Genomic DNA, 18,072 nt, shown 5'->3' on the forward strand with positions numbered 1-18,072 from the left:
CAAGTTCAATATAACGTGGTTTCACCTATAACATGGTAAGATTTTTTGGCTTCCGAGGATAGCGTTATATCTGGGTAGAGGTGTTCTTTTTACTACAATCCCCAACAACTTCTCACCCCTCCCTGGCTGCCAAAGGCCCCAGCTGTCAGTCTCCAGCTGTGGGATATTTTTGTATTGTATTTATGAGATGCCATCATTCCTCCCAGAAAATTGTGGGAGTTTGTGCCCACACATGTTTCTCCCTGCATGTTCTGAGAAATCCAGGAGAGGTGTCCATGCAGCAGGACAAGGGTGAACTGGAGCCATGCCTGTACAGGAATGCTGGTCACTGACTCCTGTGCAGCAAGTTAAAAAAATTGGACCATAGAGGTCACGGCTGTAGTAACAGCTGCATTGTGGGCTCGTTGCTGGAGGACTGCTTATGTCTGTATAGGTACTTCTATGTCCACACCAGCATTTTGATAGAGGGCTTAATTTGCTTGCGGGACTGATAAAATTTTGCCAGTGAAAGCTGAGGGCATTGTTGCTAGGACTCATAATTGTGTAGATGCCTGTGCTGCCAGAAGGAAAGTTTTTTGTGACACTAAAATTCTATATGATGTAGACCAGGCCTGGATGAGGCTAAAGGTCTGGGAATTGTTCAGGGCTAAGGTCCTCCTCTGGAAGCAGACTTGGACTCTGCTGGTACCAGCACCATCCTCTGGAACCACAGCAAAGGATCAATGATGGTAACATTGGCATGTAATGCAACAAAGGCATTGTTGGTGAATGCTACTGATGAGCCTATGCTGACTGCATGTCTGCTTCTGCTGTTACTGTCAGCACCTTAGTGCACTGGGTGTTCTTGGCCTTAGAGGTATCTGTTGACCCTTGCTCTGCCACTAGTGCCATGCCGGAGGTAGAGTTAAACCTGAATTTCCAGGTGGCCTGAGTCCTCTGTCCCCTACCTTCAAGTATGTGGGCAAGAGGAAAAGGAGCTCTGTGATCCAGTTGGTGCCAAAGGAATCTTGATCTCCAAAGAAACATTTGTACAGACGTGTCAAAGGAGCTGCTCAGAAATCATGATTGTCTTCCCCAGAACAAAGGGTGTATCTAGCTCTTGCTGTGCTGTCATTTTCTGGATTTTTGTCTCTGTCTGCTAAAGAGAAGAGATTGAATCCTTTGGTACCAGGGGACACTGCATATCCATTGATTGGATTTGATCAGTCTTTCTTCTCATGTTCCCTCTGTTGATGCTGCTTTTCCAGGAGTTGGTTGAATTGACTTTGGTATCATCTAGGGTATATTTGGAGGTTCACCTGGGCACCTACTGGAATAAACTATCCCAAGCTGTGATACGATCTGTTCCATTTCTTAACTTGGTTAGGAGACTTAAAAATCTCATGTGGTGACTTCATCCAGCACCCTCCTTCTGGTTGCTATTAAATGAATTTGGCCTCATTGACAAGCCCTTATGTCAGGTATTATTCAGACCACAGGAGGAAGGCCAAGTCTGCAGTCCAGACTACTCTTCCAGCGTCTTGCAGAATCTTGATTCTTAGAAGTCTCTTGCCTCCTCCCTTCAGCAGTTGAAACACGTGTTCCTTCATAGGATCTGTCTAAATCTGAAGGGTAACATCACAGGTAGGATATGGGAGGTGATACTATGCAGACCAAGATAGCTGATGACATATTAAACTAGGCTGAGAATGTGGTGGTTTCTTCTACATGTCCCTCTAATGGCAGATGCTCTGAACCAGGGATATGCAGAGGTCTTCCGGAAGGTATATCAGGTCATCTATTTATTTGCCTAGTTTTACAACAGGCTACATAAAAAGCACTAGCAAAGTCAGTACAAACTAAAATTTCTTACAGACAATGGCTTGTTTATACTGCTCTATATACTATACACTGAAATGTAAGTACAATATTTGTTCCAATTGATTTATTTTAAAATTATATGGTAAAAATGAGAAAGTAAGCAATTTTCAGTAATTAGTGTGCTGTATCACTTTTGTATTTTTGTCTGATTTTTGTAAGCAAGTAGATTTTAAGTGAGATGAAACTTGGGGGTATACAAGGTAAATCAGACTCCTGAAAGGGGTACAGTAGTCTGGAAAGGTTGAGAGTCACTGCTCTGAATTTTGGGACTCTGGCAGCTCAGAAGGCTCATTACTTTACCTGTGAATGAATGCCTTCTTGAGGCAGTCAGGGATAGCTTTATGGTACTTCCACCTTCTGTATCAAAGTCTGATAAGCTTTACCAAGTGCCTCAACAGGTTTTGTGCATTCTTTTACGCACCTATCACCCATATCCCTTATGTTTGCATCTTCTGAGAGCTAGAGAAGATAAATGGATTGTCCAGAAACATCTCCTTTTGAGATATAAAAATTGTGTTTTAAAATTAGTAGGCAGTGTACAACCCATTTGAACCAATGCTGGAGAAGCAAGGAAAAAACAGGCCAAAGATGACACATGTGAACATCCTTCTGTAATAACACTCTGCAAGCCTCACTTGGTATCTCAGATTTGATTGCAAGGGTTGTAGCACTTTGAGTATCTCTATGGCAGTATGTGTGGCTCAAGTTTCCAGGCCTTTTATCATGTACTCAGGTCAGGGTAATACCTCAGTGGAGAGGACCTGTTCAGTGAAAAGGGAAGTTATTACTCACTCTTTGTGTAACTGCCCTAGAAAAGACCATTCCAAATGTTGTCATACTTCAGGTGCCTGCAACAGTATGCTTCCTTGACACCTGATTTGGCCTAGTACAAATCTCAGCTTATCAGAGGAAGCTATACAAATTCAAGTTCAGCAAACTCTGGTGTGACTCATCTCTACTCAGCAGGGCACTTTTGTCAGTGACACCACAAATTTAATGGGGCACCATCTGAGAGCTCAAAGTTAATAGCATTCCAGTTATTTCTCCTTCCTCTCATTCCTTTTTAGTGACATTTATTCCAATTCCTTAGATTACTGTATGGAATTCCCACAAATAATTCAGTTCTGGAAGATATGAAATTTATCTACCTAATCCAATTCGACTCTATGCCATTTCTCCTTCTTTCCTCGTATTAGAGGTCATGGATCTTACAAAGCTACATAGTTATGAGATTTAAGTTTTGAATATTCATATTGGTCTTTACCCCTTACTCTTAAAGGAAAGTTGGTTCAAAGCTCTCTAGTTAAAGAATGCTTATTATCATACTGCCATCAAACCATTCCACCAGTATGTGCAGTGATGAAATGAGACTATTAAATATGTATTTGTTAAAACATTTAGGTAGCAGCACAGTGTCTAATATATGCACATAAAAATTAGGATATTCCCTGTATCCAGACTTTTAAATTAATAATATTGCCAAGTGTATTGTTTTGGAAATCCAATAAATCAAATACAGCATCAGTCGCACTACACTGTATTAATCACTTAACATAGAATCAGCAATCATTGGGTGTAGCTTTCCTCTCATTTGAAATGTGGATTAATCCAGTATTTTCACCATCCAAAGTCTTTATCAAGGATGCCTGGGCAGAATTTGTGATTTTACTTTCTTTGGCTTTGAACAAAATCTATTTCAATATAATGTTAGAAAAATATAATGTACTCTGTATAGACTTTGGCTTCTGTATGATAAAGATCATACCTAATTATATCATTTTTCCTTTTTTGTTGTGTAACTCCCCAAAGCACGCTAGTCACTATACAGCAACCATGATCCCACCCCCAAAGAATTAATAGTCTAAGGTCCTGATCCTTTAAGGTAATCTCTGGGGGAGACAATAGGGACTCTGCTGTGGCTAAAAGGATACATCTATGTGGATCCTTTTGGAAGATTGGACTAAATAAAGACATGACATAGGAAATCAATACAAAGAAAACATGGGGAGGCAGGTCAAAGGAGGCTGAGTTATGTGGGTGTTTGTAGAATAATGTACATAACCCATTCATTGGTTTATAAAACTGACCCTTCATAGAGGCAGCTACATTTGCAACTGCTCCTCAGATACCCTGTCAGAGATGGTCCAGATAATACTTAGTCCTGCCATGAGTGCAAGAGACTGGACTAGATGACCTCTCGAAGTCCCTTCCAGTCCTATGATTCTATAAAATTAATACAGTTTTCACTTAAGAGCAGGAAACAGTGTGAATATTTTTTTCAAGAAGGTTTGAGGTTAAACTTGTATTTTAAAGAGGTAGGATACAGTCTTGGTAGTCCAAGGGTGGGCAAAGTTTTTAGCCTGAGGGCCACATTGGGGTTCTGAAACTGTTTGGAGGGCTGGGTAGGGAAGGCTGTGCCTCCCCAAACAGCCTGGCCCCCTCAGAACCTCCAACCCTTCAACCCCCCCCTGGAACCCCACCTCCTATCCATCCTCCTGCTGTCCCCTATTCACACCCCTGCCCCCTGACAGGCCCCCCAGAACTCCCACACCTATCCAACCTCCCCCTGTTTCCTGTCCCCTGACTGCTCCTTGGGACCCCCCCTGCCTCTTATCCAACCCCCCTGCTCCCCGCCCCCTTACCGTGCTGCTCAGCGCACCAGGACCAGCAGCCGTGCCACCTGGCCGGAGCCAGCCACGCAGTCCAGACCACCAGGCCAGACCACCAGGCCAGGCCGGCGGCTCTTGTGGTCACGCTGTCCGGCAAGTGCTCGTAGCCCCGCCGCCCAGAATGTTGGTGGCACAGCAAGCTGAGGCTGCAGGGGAGGGGTCGGGGGCTAACCTCCCTGGCCGGAAGCTCAAGAGCAGGGCATGACAGTCCCGTGGGCTGGATGTGGCCCACCTCTGCAGTAGTTCATATTTATAAAACTAAATGATCCTTAACAGTTTTGTCACACACATTAGATTACCAGACAAAATAATTAATGAACCTAGTCCAGCAAGATGCTAAGTGCCTACTGCAAAGTCATGAATGCTCTTAGTTCTAAAGTTTCTTAATGCTAACACCAATTTACATAAACCAGTATTGGCACTCTGAGTGCTAGTGAAGACAACCTACCATTGGTTGATAATGTCTTCAATACTGTGATTAGTCTTGCTCAAAAGTAGGGTGGGTGGTTCACGTGCAAACAGCACTCTGGTGCTCGTACCAGTTAAGGTGAATGGGTAATGTCAGCAATACAAAATTGTTATAGTGTGGACAAAGAATAACAATTGAAGACTGTAGATCTTAATTTCCTGCCCTGAAGATATTACAGTCTAAATAACAAGAAAAAGAAAAGATTTGGGGGGGGAGGAGGGTGGAAGCCTGCAAGAGAGTGATGTGTGGCAAATACTATTTTCTGTGGGTTGTTTTGTTTGTTGATTACATAATGAGGAATTTGATAAAAGAAGAAAGTGGAGATGAATTCCTAAAGCATGGGAGTAGGGGAAATAAGTGATGGGCAACAGCGAGTGAGATGGGAAGATATGAGGGTAAGGGAATCATAGAGGGGTTGGGTGGTCAACTAGTTACGTAGAAAAAATGCCCAGTCGAAACAGAAGAAAGATCCCAGTGATGTCACTGCTTCTGTTTCTGCATAACCCCACACTTTCATGCTTCAAAATCAAATGGTTGGCTTTCACTTCACAATGAATGAACAAACAGAATTATTAAATAATACGCATCAATGTGCAAAACCAGGACTGGAGTGCTGCTTTCAGTGTCAATAAAAAACTTTTACCACTTAAATGAAAAGTTAGCTTTTGTAAGCAGGTATGCCATTCCCCTGCATGCCACACACAATATTCTTGTCCACAATTACATCCCTCCCCTGATATTTTCCTTTATTCTAGGTCTTTAGAAACATTAGTAATAAAGCCTTGAAAGCAGCACCACTCCCTTTCAGTGTAGACTAGCCCTCAGGAGAACTACTATGCCGATGGGAGAGAGCTGTCCTGTTGGCATAATAAAACCACCTCCGTGAAAGGCGGTAGCTATGTCAGCGCATGTCGGAAGCTCTCCCACCGACAACACTATCCTGACTGAGTAACTTGTGTCACTCAGCAGGGTGCCTTATTCACGCCCCTGAGCGACATAAGTTATACCAACATAACCTGTAGTGTAGACAAGCCCAGAGCCTCCCTTAAGCTTGCTCTCTGGCTGACTTATTACTAAGGTGTATCACTGCAGAATTTTTATCTCTCTCTCTACCTTCCAGGGTTAGTCTTTGAACTATTGCACATTCACACAGAGTTCTAAAACCTGACATATATATTGCACGTACATTCTTGCAATTACTTTTAGAATTGGATACAACTGTGGGTATATCTACACTACAAAATTAGGTTGAATTTATAGAGGTTGATTTTTAGAAAGCGATTTTATACAGTCAATTGTGTGTGTCCCCACTAAGCGCATTAAGTCGGCGGAGTGCGTCCACGGTACCAAGGCTAGCGTCAATTTTCAGAGTATTGCACTGTGGGTAGCTATCCCACAGTTCCTGCAGTCTCCGCTACCCATTGAAATTCTGGGTTAAGCTCCCAATGCCTGATGGGGCAAAAACATTGTCGCAGGTGGTTTTGGGTACATGTGGTCAGTCATCCCTCACTCCGTGAAAGCAACGGCAGGCAATCATTTTGTGCCTTTTTTCCGTGCAGGCGACATATTGCTTTCGGTGCAGTAGGTTCATAGATTCATAGATACTAAGGTCAGAAGGGACCATTCTGATCAGCTAGTCCGACCTCCTGCACAACGCAGGCCACAGAATCTCACCCACCCACTCCTACAAAAAACCTCACCTATGTCTGAGCTATTGAAGTCCTCAAATCGTGGTTTAAAGACTTCAAGGAGCAGAGAATCCTCCCTCATCGTGCCCCATGCTACAGAGGAAGGCGAAAAACCTCCAGGGTCTCTTCCAATCTGCCCTTGAGGAAAATTCCTTCCCAACCCCAAATATGGTGATTAGCTAAACCCTGAGCATATGGGCAAGATTCACCAACCAAATACTACAGAAAATTCTTTCCTGGGTAACTCAGATCCCATCCATCTAACATCCCATCTCAGGGGATTAGTCCTATTTACCCTGAATATTTAAAAATCAGTTAATTACCAAAATCACATTATCCCATCATACCATCTCCTCCATAAACTTATCGAGTAGAATCTTAAAGCCGGATAGATCTTTTGCCCCCACTGCTTCCCTTGGAAGGCTATTCCAAAACTTCACTCCTCTGATGGTTAGAAACCTTCATCTAATTTCAAGTCTAAACTTCCTGGTGGCCAGTTTATACCCATTTGTTCTTGTGTCCGCATTGGTGCTGAGCTGAAATAATTCCCTCCCTTCCTGTATTTATCCCTCTGATATATTTAAAGAGAGCAATCATATCTCCCCTCAACCTTCTTTTAGTTAGGCTAAACAAGCCAAGCTCCTTAAGTCTCCTTTCATAAGACAAGTTTTCCATTCCTCGGATCATCCTAGTAGCCCTTTTCTGTACCTGCTCCAGTTTGAATTCATCCTTTTTAAACATGGGAGACCAGAACTGCACACAGTATTCTAGGTGAGGTCTCACCAGTGCCTTGTATAATGGTACTAAGACCTCCTTATCCCTACTGGAAATGCCTCTCCTGATGCATCCCAAAACCGCATTAGCTTTTTTCACAGCCATATCACATCGGCAGCTCATAGTCATCCTATGACCAACCAATACTCCAAGGTCCTTCTCCTCTTCCGTTACTTCTAATTGATGCGTCCCCAACTTATAACTAAAATTCTTGTTATTAATCCCTAAATGCATAACCTTACACTTCTCACTATTAAATTTCATCCTATTACTATTACTCCAGTTTACAAGATCATCCAGATCCTTCTGTATAATATCCCGATCCTTCTCTGAATTGGCAATACCTCCCAGCTTTGTATCATCTGCAAACTTTATTAGCACACTCCCACTTTTTGTGCCAAGGTCATTATTAAAGAGATTAAATAAGATTGGTCTCAAAACTGATCCCTGAGGAACTCCACTGGTGGAGTAGGACTGCTAACTGTCTCATTGAACCACCGCTTCTGCTGCCACTCTGTTCTCCTGCTTGTCTCCGTAACGAATTTCTCCATGTTGTCTCTCGTGGGCTCCCGCTTCCGCTGCAACTCTGCTCTCATGAATCCACCTCACAGGTCATCAGCCACTGCTTCCGCTGCCACTCTGCTCTCCTGGTGGTCTCACAGGGCCACTTCCGCTGCAACTCTGCTCGGCTGCTCTTGTCTTGCAATAACACAGCAAGCATGCAGCCAGCTCAGTTGTTGTGTCCTGGCAGCAGACGGTGCAGTAGGTCAAACCATCGCCATTGAACGACCGCTTCCGCTACCACTCTGCTCTCCTGCAGACACCATACCACAGCAAGCATGGAGCCCACTCAGATCACCGCAGCAGTTATAGGCGTTGTAAACACCTTGCGCATTATCACGCAGTATATGCAGAACCAGAACCTGCAAAAGCAGGCGAGGAGGCGAAGGCAGTGTGGTAACGAGAGTGAGGAGGACATAGACACAGACTTCTCTCAAAGCATCCTTGAGCCCCGGCAATTTGGACATCCTGGTGGCAATGGGGCAGGCTCATGCCGTGGAACGCCAATTCTGGGCCCGGGAAACAAGCACAGACTGGTGGGACCGCATAGTGTTGTAGGTCTGGGACGATTCCCAGTGGCTGCGAAACTTTTGCATGCGTATGGGCACTTTCATGGAACTCTTTGACTTGCTTTCCCCTGCCCTGAAGTGCAAGAATACCAAGATGAGAGCAGCCCTCACAGTTGACAAGCGAATGGTGATAGCCCTCTAGAAGCTTGCAACTCCAGACAGCTACCAGTCAGTCAGGAATCAATTTGGAGTGGGAAAATTTACTGTGGGGGCTGCTGTGATCTAAGTAACCAACGCAATCACTGAGCTGCTGCTATTATGGGTAGTGACTCTGGGAAATGTGCAGGTCATAGTGGATGGCTTTGCTGCAATGGGATTCCCTAACTGTGGTGGGGTGATAGACGGAACCCATATCCCTATCCTGGGACCGGACCACCAAGGCAAGCAATATGTAAGCCGAAAGGGGTACTTTTCTATGGTGCTGCAAGCACTGATGGATCACAAGGGACGTTTCACCAACATCAACATGGGATGGCCGGGAAAGGTACATTACGCTCACATCTTCAGGAACTCTGGTCTGTGGGAATGGCTGCAGCAAGGGACTTACTTTCCAGACCAGAAAATAACCGTTGGGGATGTTGAAATGCCTACAGCTATCCTTGGGGACCCAGCCTACCCCTTAATGCCATGGCTTATGAAGCCGTACACAGGCACCCTGGACAGCAGTCAGGAGCTGTTCAACTATAGGCTAAGCAAGTGCAGAATGGTGGTAGAATGTGCATTTGGACGTTTAAAAGCACGCTGGTGCAGTTCACTGACTCGGATAGACTTCAGCGAAACCAATATTCCCATTGTGGAGCACACAGCAAGCAGTAATAACAATATCTGTAAGAGTAAGGGGGAGACGTTTATGGCGGGGTGGGAGGTTGAGGCAAATCGCCTGGCTGCTGATTATGCACAGCCAGATACCAGGGCGGTTAGAAGAGCACAGCAGGGCGTGCTGCACATCGGAGAATCTTTGAAAACCAGGCTATGGTGTGACAATTCTGTTTGTTTCTCGTTGATGAAAACCTGCCCCTGTGGTTCACTCTGCTTTCCTGTAAGCCAACCGCTCTCCCCTCCCCACTTCGATTACTGCTTGCAGAGACAATAAAGTCATTGTTGTTTCCAATTCATACATTCTTTATTAATTCATCACACAAATAGGGGGATAACTGGCAAGGTAGCCTGGGAGGAGGGAAGGACAAGGCCACACTGCACTTCAAAACTTATTGAATGCCAGCCTTCTGTTGCTTGGGGAGTCCTCTGTGGTGGAGTAGTTTGGTGCCCGAAATGGGGGGCCCACATTCTTGGGCGTCTGGGTGAGGAGGCTATTGAACTTGGGAAAGAGGGCGGTTGATTACACAGGGGCTGCAGTGGTGCTCTGTGCCTTTCCTGCACCACAACCATACGCCGGAGAATATCAGTTTGATCCTCCAGTAGCCTCAGCGTTGCATCCTGCGTCCTTTCATCATGCTGCTGCCACCTCTCCCTTTTCTCCAGCCATCTGTCCTCGCGTTCATTTTGTGCTTTCCTGGTCTCTGCCATTGTCTGCCTCCATGCATTCTGATGGGCTCTTTCAGTGCAGGTGGACTGCATGAGCTCAGAGAACATTTCAGTGGGAGTGCGTTTTTTTTCGCTTTATCTGCGCTAGCCTCTGGGATGGAGATGCTAGTCACAGCATTGAAACGTGCAGCAGTAGGAGGAAAAAAAGGGAGATTAAAATTGAAAAAGATATTTGGCATTTGAAAGGAGGGGCTGATGTTTTTGGATTAACATGCAGCACAAACCCAACTAATCACATCTTCCTCCCCCCCAGTTCTCTGGGATGATCGCTTTACCCCTCCCCCAACTGTGTGGCTAACAGCAGGGATGATTTCTTTTCAGCCACAGGCAAACAGCCCAGCATGAACGGCCACCTCTGAATGTCCCCTGAATAAAATTCCCCTATTTCAATCAGGTGACCATGAATGATATCACTCTCCTGAGGATAACTCAGAGAGATAAAGAACAGTTGTTGCTTGAATGCCAGCAAACACTGGGACCACACGCTGGCATGCTTTCTTATGCAATGATTTCAGACTATGTGCTATTGGCCTGGCGTGGTAAAGTGTCCTACCATGGAGGACGCAATAAGGCTGCCCTCCCCAGAAACCTTTTGCAAAGGTTTTGGGACTACCTCCAGGACAGCTTCATTGAGATGTCCCTGGAGGATTTCCGCACCATTCCCAGACACGTTAATAGACTTTTCCAGTAGCTGTACCGGCTGCGAATGCATACCAAGTCTTCAGGGCAAATTAATCATTAAACACGCTTGCTTTTAAACCGTGTATTATATTTACAAAGGTACACTCACCAGAGGTTCCTTCTCCGCCTTCAAGGTCGGGAGCCCGGGTTGGGAGGGTATTGGATCCAGGGTGATCAACAGTTCCTAGTTGTCAGGAAGAATGGTTTCTCCGCTTGCCTGTTGTGCTCTATCTTCAACCTCTTCCTTCTCCTCATCATCTTCCTCGTCCCCAAAATCCTCATCCCTGTTGCGTGAGACTCCCCCCTTGCAGGACGTACAGGGGTGGGGCAGTGGTAGGGGCACCCCCTAGAATTGCATGCAGCTCATCATAGAAGCTGCATGTCTGGGCCTCTAACCCTGAGGGGGCATTTGCCTCTTGGGTTTTTTGGTAGGCTTGTCTAAGCTCGTTAAGTTTCACGTGGCACTGCTGCGGGTCCCTGTGATAGCCTCTGTCCTTCATGCCCTTGGAGATTTTTTTCAAATATTTTGGCATTTCGTCTTTTGGAACGGAGTTCTGATGGCGCAGATTTCGTCTTTCCATACAGAGATCAGATCCAGTACCTCCCGTTTGGTCCATACTGGAGCTCTTTTGCCGATTCTGGGACTCCATGGTCACCTCTGCTGGTGAGATCTGCACAGTCACCTGTGGACCAGCTTGCCACACTGGCCAAACAGGAAATGAAATTCAAAAGTTACGGGGCTTTTCCCTGTCTACCTGGCCAGTGCATCCGAGTTGAAGTGCTGTCCAGAGCGGTCACAATGGAGCACTGTGGGATAGCTCCCGGTAGACCAATACCGTCGAATTGCGTCCATGGCTACCCCAAATTGACCGGCGATGTTGATTTAAGTGCTAATCCCCTCAGGAGTACAGAAATACTATTTTAAGAGCCCATTAAGTGGACAAAAATGGTGTTCATTGTGTGGACAGGTGCAGGGTTAAATCGATCTAATGCTGCTAAATTTGACCCTAAACTCGTAGTATAGACCGGGGCTGTTAATAACTTTGCTTGAGTACTGCTTAAGTCCTTCAAAATGACATGAGTGCTAGTTTCCAAAGAGATTTAATTATATGGGAGCAAAAAATAAATTCTAATGGAATCCTCATTAAATCCTTACCTAATGATCCGTTACCTGCGTGGCACCTTAATATTGGGTGACCTGTGTTTCTAGTGGTCACAATAAACTTTCTTTTTTGGATACAGTTTAGCAACTGATTGTTTTAAATCTACCATTTGTGAATTATCAACATAATTTCATTAAATGCCCACAACTGACCTTAAAATATGTTTTTGTGATGATCCTGTCCAGAGAGACATAGCCATGTGCTTCACATTATTTTACTCAAAGGAATAGAACTGAAAAGTGTAATGATTGTCTGTTGAAATGTGTGCCAAATCAGTGGAGCTGTTGCTTCAATAACTTCTTTATAAAGTACCCTTTAAACATGTAATCACTTAACACTCTTCAGTTTGAAAACAGTTCTAGTAGAACCATGCTGATTTGCACAAAAGGGTGGCCTCTTTTCACTTCTCAAAGATGCTGTGATGCCTTATTCTTGTCATGTTTGTTTTACTTGCTACTTCATAAAATTCAGTAATTTACAGTGGGTTTCCCAGGAAAGGGGAGGCTAGACTAGTATTTTAAATCTGGCTTGATGCCTAGCACCCTTTACTAAACTTTGCTAAATCTAAACCAGTATCATAGAAACTTTATGGGAATAAAATAGAGTTTTCCCCCTCTGAATATAAGGCAAATACTACACAGCAGAAGAGAGAAATGAGTCTTAAAAAAAAAAAAAATGAGCTGCTCAGTGCTTGATCTGTTTTTCCCCCTAACTTCCCTAGCTCCAGAATAGTTTGGGCTGGAAACTCTAAACTAATTCTAATTGGTTCTGATGAAAACTGGTGCCTTTGATTTAGTTTGGGGGAACAGATGGCAAAGATATTCTTCATTGTATTAAGGTCCACAGCTCTGTTACAATGAGTACTTCAGCTGGCTTGCAACTTGGAGAAGAACCAGACCTGTCGGTCACTGGCAGCAGTGAAATGAACAATTTTCTGAAATTATCTGCAGTTTTATCTGTGTGCGCAGTGGCAGGTGTGCCCAGTCGGACTTCTATGCAGAGGTTTTTTGAGGAAAATTCCAAACTTTTTATTTCAAATTTCTGGTGAACAATTTGGCTCAGTAATGTGACTAATTCTCCCTGGGCCACCTAGGGCTACATTTGCCTTCTGGGGGAGACTTTCCTGGTTCTCTACTTTTTCTTCTGATGTGTTTGCAGCGGCTTAGGGAGAGAGCTAGGCCAAGAAAGCCTTAGCCCAGTCAACACAAGGTTGCCCCTTCCATCCCTACACACCACTCAGAGGCAGGAAGGTTTGAAATAGCTGACTTCAGGGGCAAGCAGCTCCCTTTCTCCCATATATGTGAACAGAATAACATCAGAGGGGTAGCTAGCCAGATGGAAAATCACATCTAAGTGCCCAGACTGTCCTCAGCAGCCACTGACAGTGGACTTTTACAGGATATGATGGAAGGCACTGGACACAACAAAGATGCTGCCAACACCAGAGAATGCAAGAAGATTCCTAACTTAGCCAACCTTGCCCTCCCACCCCACTCCATCCTCTATAGTAGGCCCACTAGGGACTCCTTACTGATACCCAGGCTGTGGCCTCCCAAAGAAATGCGGATCAATAAGTATACTGTAAAAAGAGGGGAAAAGACTGTGGGGATTCCATTTTTGAACCCCAGTACCTTCCATGACAGACCCATAATGGGTCCCTTTTGAGGAGGAAAGACAATAAGTCCAGCCTCTCTGAGGACAGGGCGATTGCTAAACACTTGAAATATTTTTTTGAGAATGTCTGAGCCCAGTTTCGCTCCTCTTTCTGAAGCAGAATCATTGGGACAAGCACCCAAGGGGATATTAATAAAATCAGCACTGGTTCCCCTGCTCATCTTCATGGAGTGCATCATGGTGGATTAATGCAGAAAAGACTAAGCCAAAGATCTGTGCTGATTTGTCTGGGTGCATGCACTTGCTAAAAAAAAAAAAAAAAAAAGTTAGGGGATCGAATAATATATAATTAAGCCCCTACTTGAATTGCGGGATGATTGTCAAAAAATTGTATTTGAGTTGCAGACAAGTGAGGAAAATTGCAGAAAAGTAATAATGGACTTCATTATTTGCGGTAATAAAGTCCATTATTACTTTTCTGTGATTTTCTGCTCTTGGCCACCTGGGGCTGAGAGAGGGTGCCTGGGGTTGGGGGGGGGGCTCCTGCTGTCGGCCGCCCGGAACTTAGAGTGGGGTCCTGGGGCTGACAGTGAGGGTTCTTGATCTCAGCCCTGGTACAGCTGGGGCTCCTACTGTCAGCCCCAAGCATTGGCAGGGCTTCAGCTGTCAAAATTGCAGTGGAAACCTAATATTGCAGAATTTGCAATATCACAAATTAAGTAGGGCCTTATATATAATATTAAAAATGAAACAGAAGAGAGACTTATTCAGGTAGAGTACTGAGAAAGTATGCTTGGCACCTCTGTGGCTGGTCTAACTATAGCTATTTATCCTTCTCCATCTTCCCTGGGAAGATATAGTAGATGAATAGGAATACCTTGCCATATCTCAAAGACTAGGGAGGGATTGGGCTGTTACTCTGGTTGCTGTGGTAGGTAGCTATGCTGTAATATCCAGATTGTTTCCATCTGTTGCTATGCCTCACCAACACCTCACTCTCCTCCCTGCCACAGCTCACCATGGAGTAACATGAGGGAGGGCAGCCCAGATGTAGAACAACAAGAGGCAGAGAGAGAGATATCAATCTTTTTGGTCCATTATTTAATTATTTCTAGTTCCTCAACATCTATTTTATAAGGCCCCATTGTGCACTGGTTCAGATTCAACCTGGTGTCACTACCAACAGTAAACACTGCTATCTTTGGTGTTTCTAATAAAGCATATCGTTTCTTTGAAAGTGGCCTCCTTACTGCAGCAGGAGTATTCATTTCAGCTCCCTTCTCTGGGTGTAAACACCGTCTGGTGACATCAGAATAAATCAACAAAAATAAAAACTTTGATGTGCTCCACATGCTTTCACAAGCTCTTCTTCTTTGGCTATCCCTCAGTACGAGGATAATGTTTGCCAAGGGGGTTCATTGGTGGGTTTTTAAGTGACGGAGGAGCCCAATTCATGCCCTGCAGATTTTCCTACAGAAGTGACAGGTGTAACCTTGGAGGAGACATAGTTGTTGGCATGGAGGAGAGGCTTGCGTGGACTAAAGACCCTAAGAACTACGTTGTCTGGATCTTTAATACTCCTAGTAGGGTCCCCTTTGGTGAGGAGGTCTGAGGGTAGGCTCGACTAACTGTGGTCTAAACTTCACAAGACCCCAACTGTTGATCAGATGCATATAGAGGATCTTTTAGTATTCTGCAGCTGTGAAGGCAGATGAGGGCTGCAGCAGAAGGGAGGCCCTGGTTGTCTTGGATCTCTTTGCCACTGGGTCAGGGTTTTCTTCCTGTCAAGTCTCGTGTGGTCACCACCTGTGTATCGGTTTCCCCATGTTAAAAGGTTTCATGTGCAGGCCTCTGCCAAAGGGCTTCACAGGCAGTGCTAACGTGGGTGGTTACTATTGCAAGTATTCTCTCTCTCAACCTAAACAAATCTTAGAGCTGAAATACTCCTTTCTGAAAAAAATAATGGGATACATCAGTTTCATGCAATCCTTTGTCTTGAGATCAGATGCTCAGGCCCCAGCTCCCTTAATGCTGAAACTTTATTGAAGGTTGAGGCATGGAGCACTGGAAAAGTAGATTTACAATCCTGGCTCTTACCAGATACTGTACAGAGAAATACAGATCACGTGGCAAGTTGAAGTCCTGCAATTACAAGAGAGAATACTGCTATGGCTACACTACAGAGTTTGCAGCTGTACTGTGGTGCTGTGGCTAGTACAAATGCTCTAAGCTGACAGGAGAGAGCTCTCCTATCAACTTAATTACTCCAGCCCCTGCGAGTGGTGGCTATGTTTGCAGGAGCTCTTCCAGTGACATAATGCTGTCCACACCAGCGCTTATGTTGGTGTAACTCAGATTGCTCTAGTGGGGTGACTTATACACACCCCTGAGTGACATAACTTATACTGACCTAAGCTGTAGTGTGTACATTGTCTGAGGAGTAGCTTGAATATATCAGGTAGTGTGGTGAGGTCAGTAGTGGTCTTCAGGTGCCTCAGTACAATCTACATTACTCCCACCCAGTGTTGTCTGGAGTTAGACCCCAGTTTTGGAGCAAATGACTACCTGCATCTTGGGTTAAAATGAGGTCACCAGACATCGCCTGGAGCGGTACTTTATGGAGCTGTGCAAGAATCACAAGCACAGTTTTATCCCACTTCTAATCTCAAACAGCCCAGGAAAATGCCAGGATATCATTACCACTTAATCTGACATGCTCCCAGGGTCTTTTCCAGGATCATGGTAGTATTAATATTGACTTGAAGGAAAAAGGAAATTTATGTTCCGCTGATCAGGGCTCTGCAGAAAGCTGAAAAATACAGTGTGAGACAGTTTCTGGATTGTGGTGTATTCCTGATAAACACAAACAGGGCACCTGCAAAGTAAATCATGGATGTGTGCTGAGGATGACCCCTATTAGGTATAAGATCTTATCTCATAAGAATGTTAATAAAAGATGAAGATAGTCATAAAGGGAACAAGTGCTGTCACAGAAATGGAAGTACAGTTCTTAGTGAAGCCTGTTGGGGGAATGCTGATCTCAGTGTCTTCTCTTCTCCCAACATCCCACTGAACCCAGAACTGTGCAGGGAGGACACCCTCCTTCCCCCACTAGTGGGACTGAGATGGTGCCTGGTTCCCTTCCCTTATGGGACCTTTGGGGGAAAACAGCAGATAGGAGCCAGCCACAGACTCCAGCTGGGAGTATCATCTGCAGAAGCAGCCAAAGCAGGAAACTTTAGACATTTCAGAGAACTTTCTGTAGTTTTTGACTGGATTTTCTCTGCCCTGTGCTGATTAGCTGTTCGCACCAGCCCCCCCTTCCTCCTATCCCAATCTCTTCACCTCAGGTTCACTCCATACCTGCCATTCCTTTCTTCTCCCCTTCCCTGACCCCTATGTCATCCTTCCCTAACCTTTTTCTTTCCATTTAGCTTATCGCCTCCTAAGTAACACCCTATCCCCCTGAAAAAAATTATAGAACAGGACATTTGCTTCCATCACAATATTTACTCTGCTTGTGTGTTAATACTCCTTCCCCACCCTATGTCTGTCTTGTCTATATTGAGTGTAAGCTTTTCAGGATAGGGACTGTCTCTGTTTGTACTGTGCCTAGCACAATGGGGACCAATTCTTGGTTGTCCCTTAGGCACTACCATAATAAACATGACTGTTAATAATAATAACAATAATAGAATTAATAATAAAGAATTCATATGAAGCCCACCCAGTAACTCCTTTCCAGTAATTATTCCCTTCCAATAATTATCTCCTTCATACCTCACCCTATCACATCTGTTTGCAGAGGTCCTTTTGTCTATTCTTCGCTTTCTTAGCTGGTGAATGCAGAGAAGCAAATTTTTGAAGGGATCCTCTCATTAGTGAACAGTCCTTATGTCAGATGCTAACTGAAGGTAATGGACAGGGCTCATTCAGTTCCCGATTAATTCCAGGGAATAGGTACCAGAAAGAAACCGTACCTGCTGGTGGAATTTATTGAGATCTGGGAGTACTCTTATTTCTATGGGTAAGGCTTGTTCTGCTCATGACTGTCAATATCTCTGATGGTGTTTTCATGAGGAAGAACATGGTCAGCTTCTCCTGTTCTGGCAGAGCCAAGTTTCTTATCTCTCTGCAGTGCCCATCAAGGGAAAGATGAACGCCCAGGCTTACATGGCATATTGCATTAAGCAGAATGGAATCTGTATACAAAAGTATCTTCATTCTTGGTGAGTCAGTTTGATGAACTGGTGATTGACCTCTTTGCATTTGAAAAAGCAATAAAGTGCCCTATGGCTTCTCCCTGAATGATCTCTTACAAACTTGGGTAATGAGAGAGACAAGGTGGGTGTGCAGCTTGAAAGCTTTTTTTGTCTCCTCCAACAGAAGTTGGTTCGTTTAAAGATACTACCTCACCCACCTTGTCTCTCTCCTAACCTGGGACTGACCTGGCTACAACACTACTGCAGACTTGGATAA

General features: G+C 44.6%; 1 protein-coding gene across 5 annotated transcripts in view; it reads left to right on the forward strand.

Moving 5' to 3' along the window:
* The window catches only part of TOP2B (DNA topoisomerase II beta), a 132,446-nt gene that overhangs the window by 13,225 nt on the left and 101,149 nt on the right, over positions 1–18,072 (forward strand). The window contains exon 1 of one of the 5 annotated variants that reach the window (XM_043509016.1): positions 15,476–15,481. The exons of the other annotated variants lie outside the window; for them this stretch is intronic. The gene's annotated coding sequence lies outside the window, so the exon portion shown is untranslated. Of the gene's footprint in view, positions 1–15,475; positions 15,482–18,072 lie in introns of those variants that run through there. 5 annotated transcript variants of the gene reach the window in all.

Source organism: Dermochelys coriacea, chromosome 2, assembly GCF_009764565.3.
Source record: "Dermochelys coriacea isolate rDerCor1 chromosome 2, rDerCor1.pri.v4, whole genome shotgun sequence".
In the NCBI taxonomy this organism is placed as follows: Eukaryota; Metazoa; Chordata; order Testudines; family Dermochelyidae; genus Dermochelys; species Dermochelys coriacea.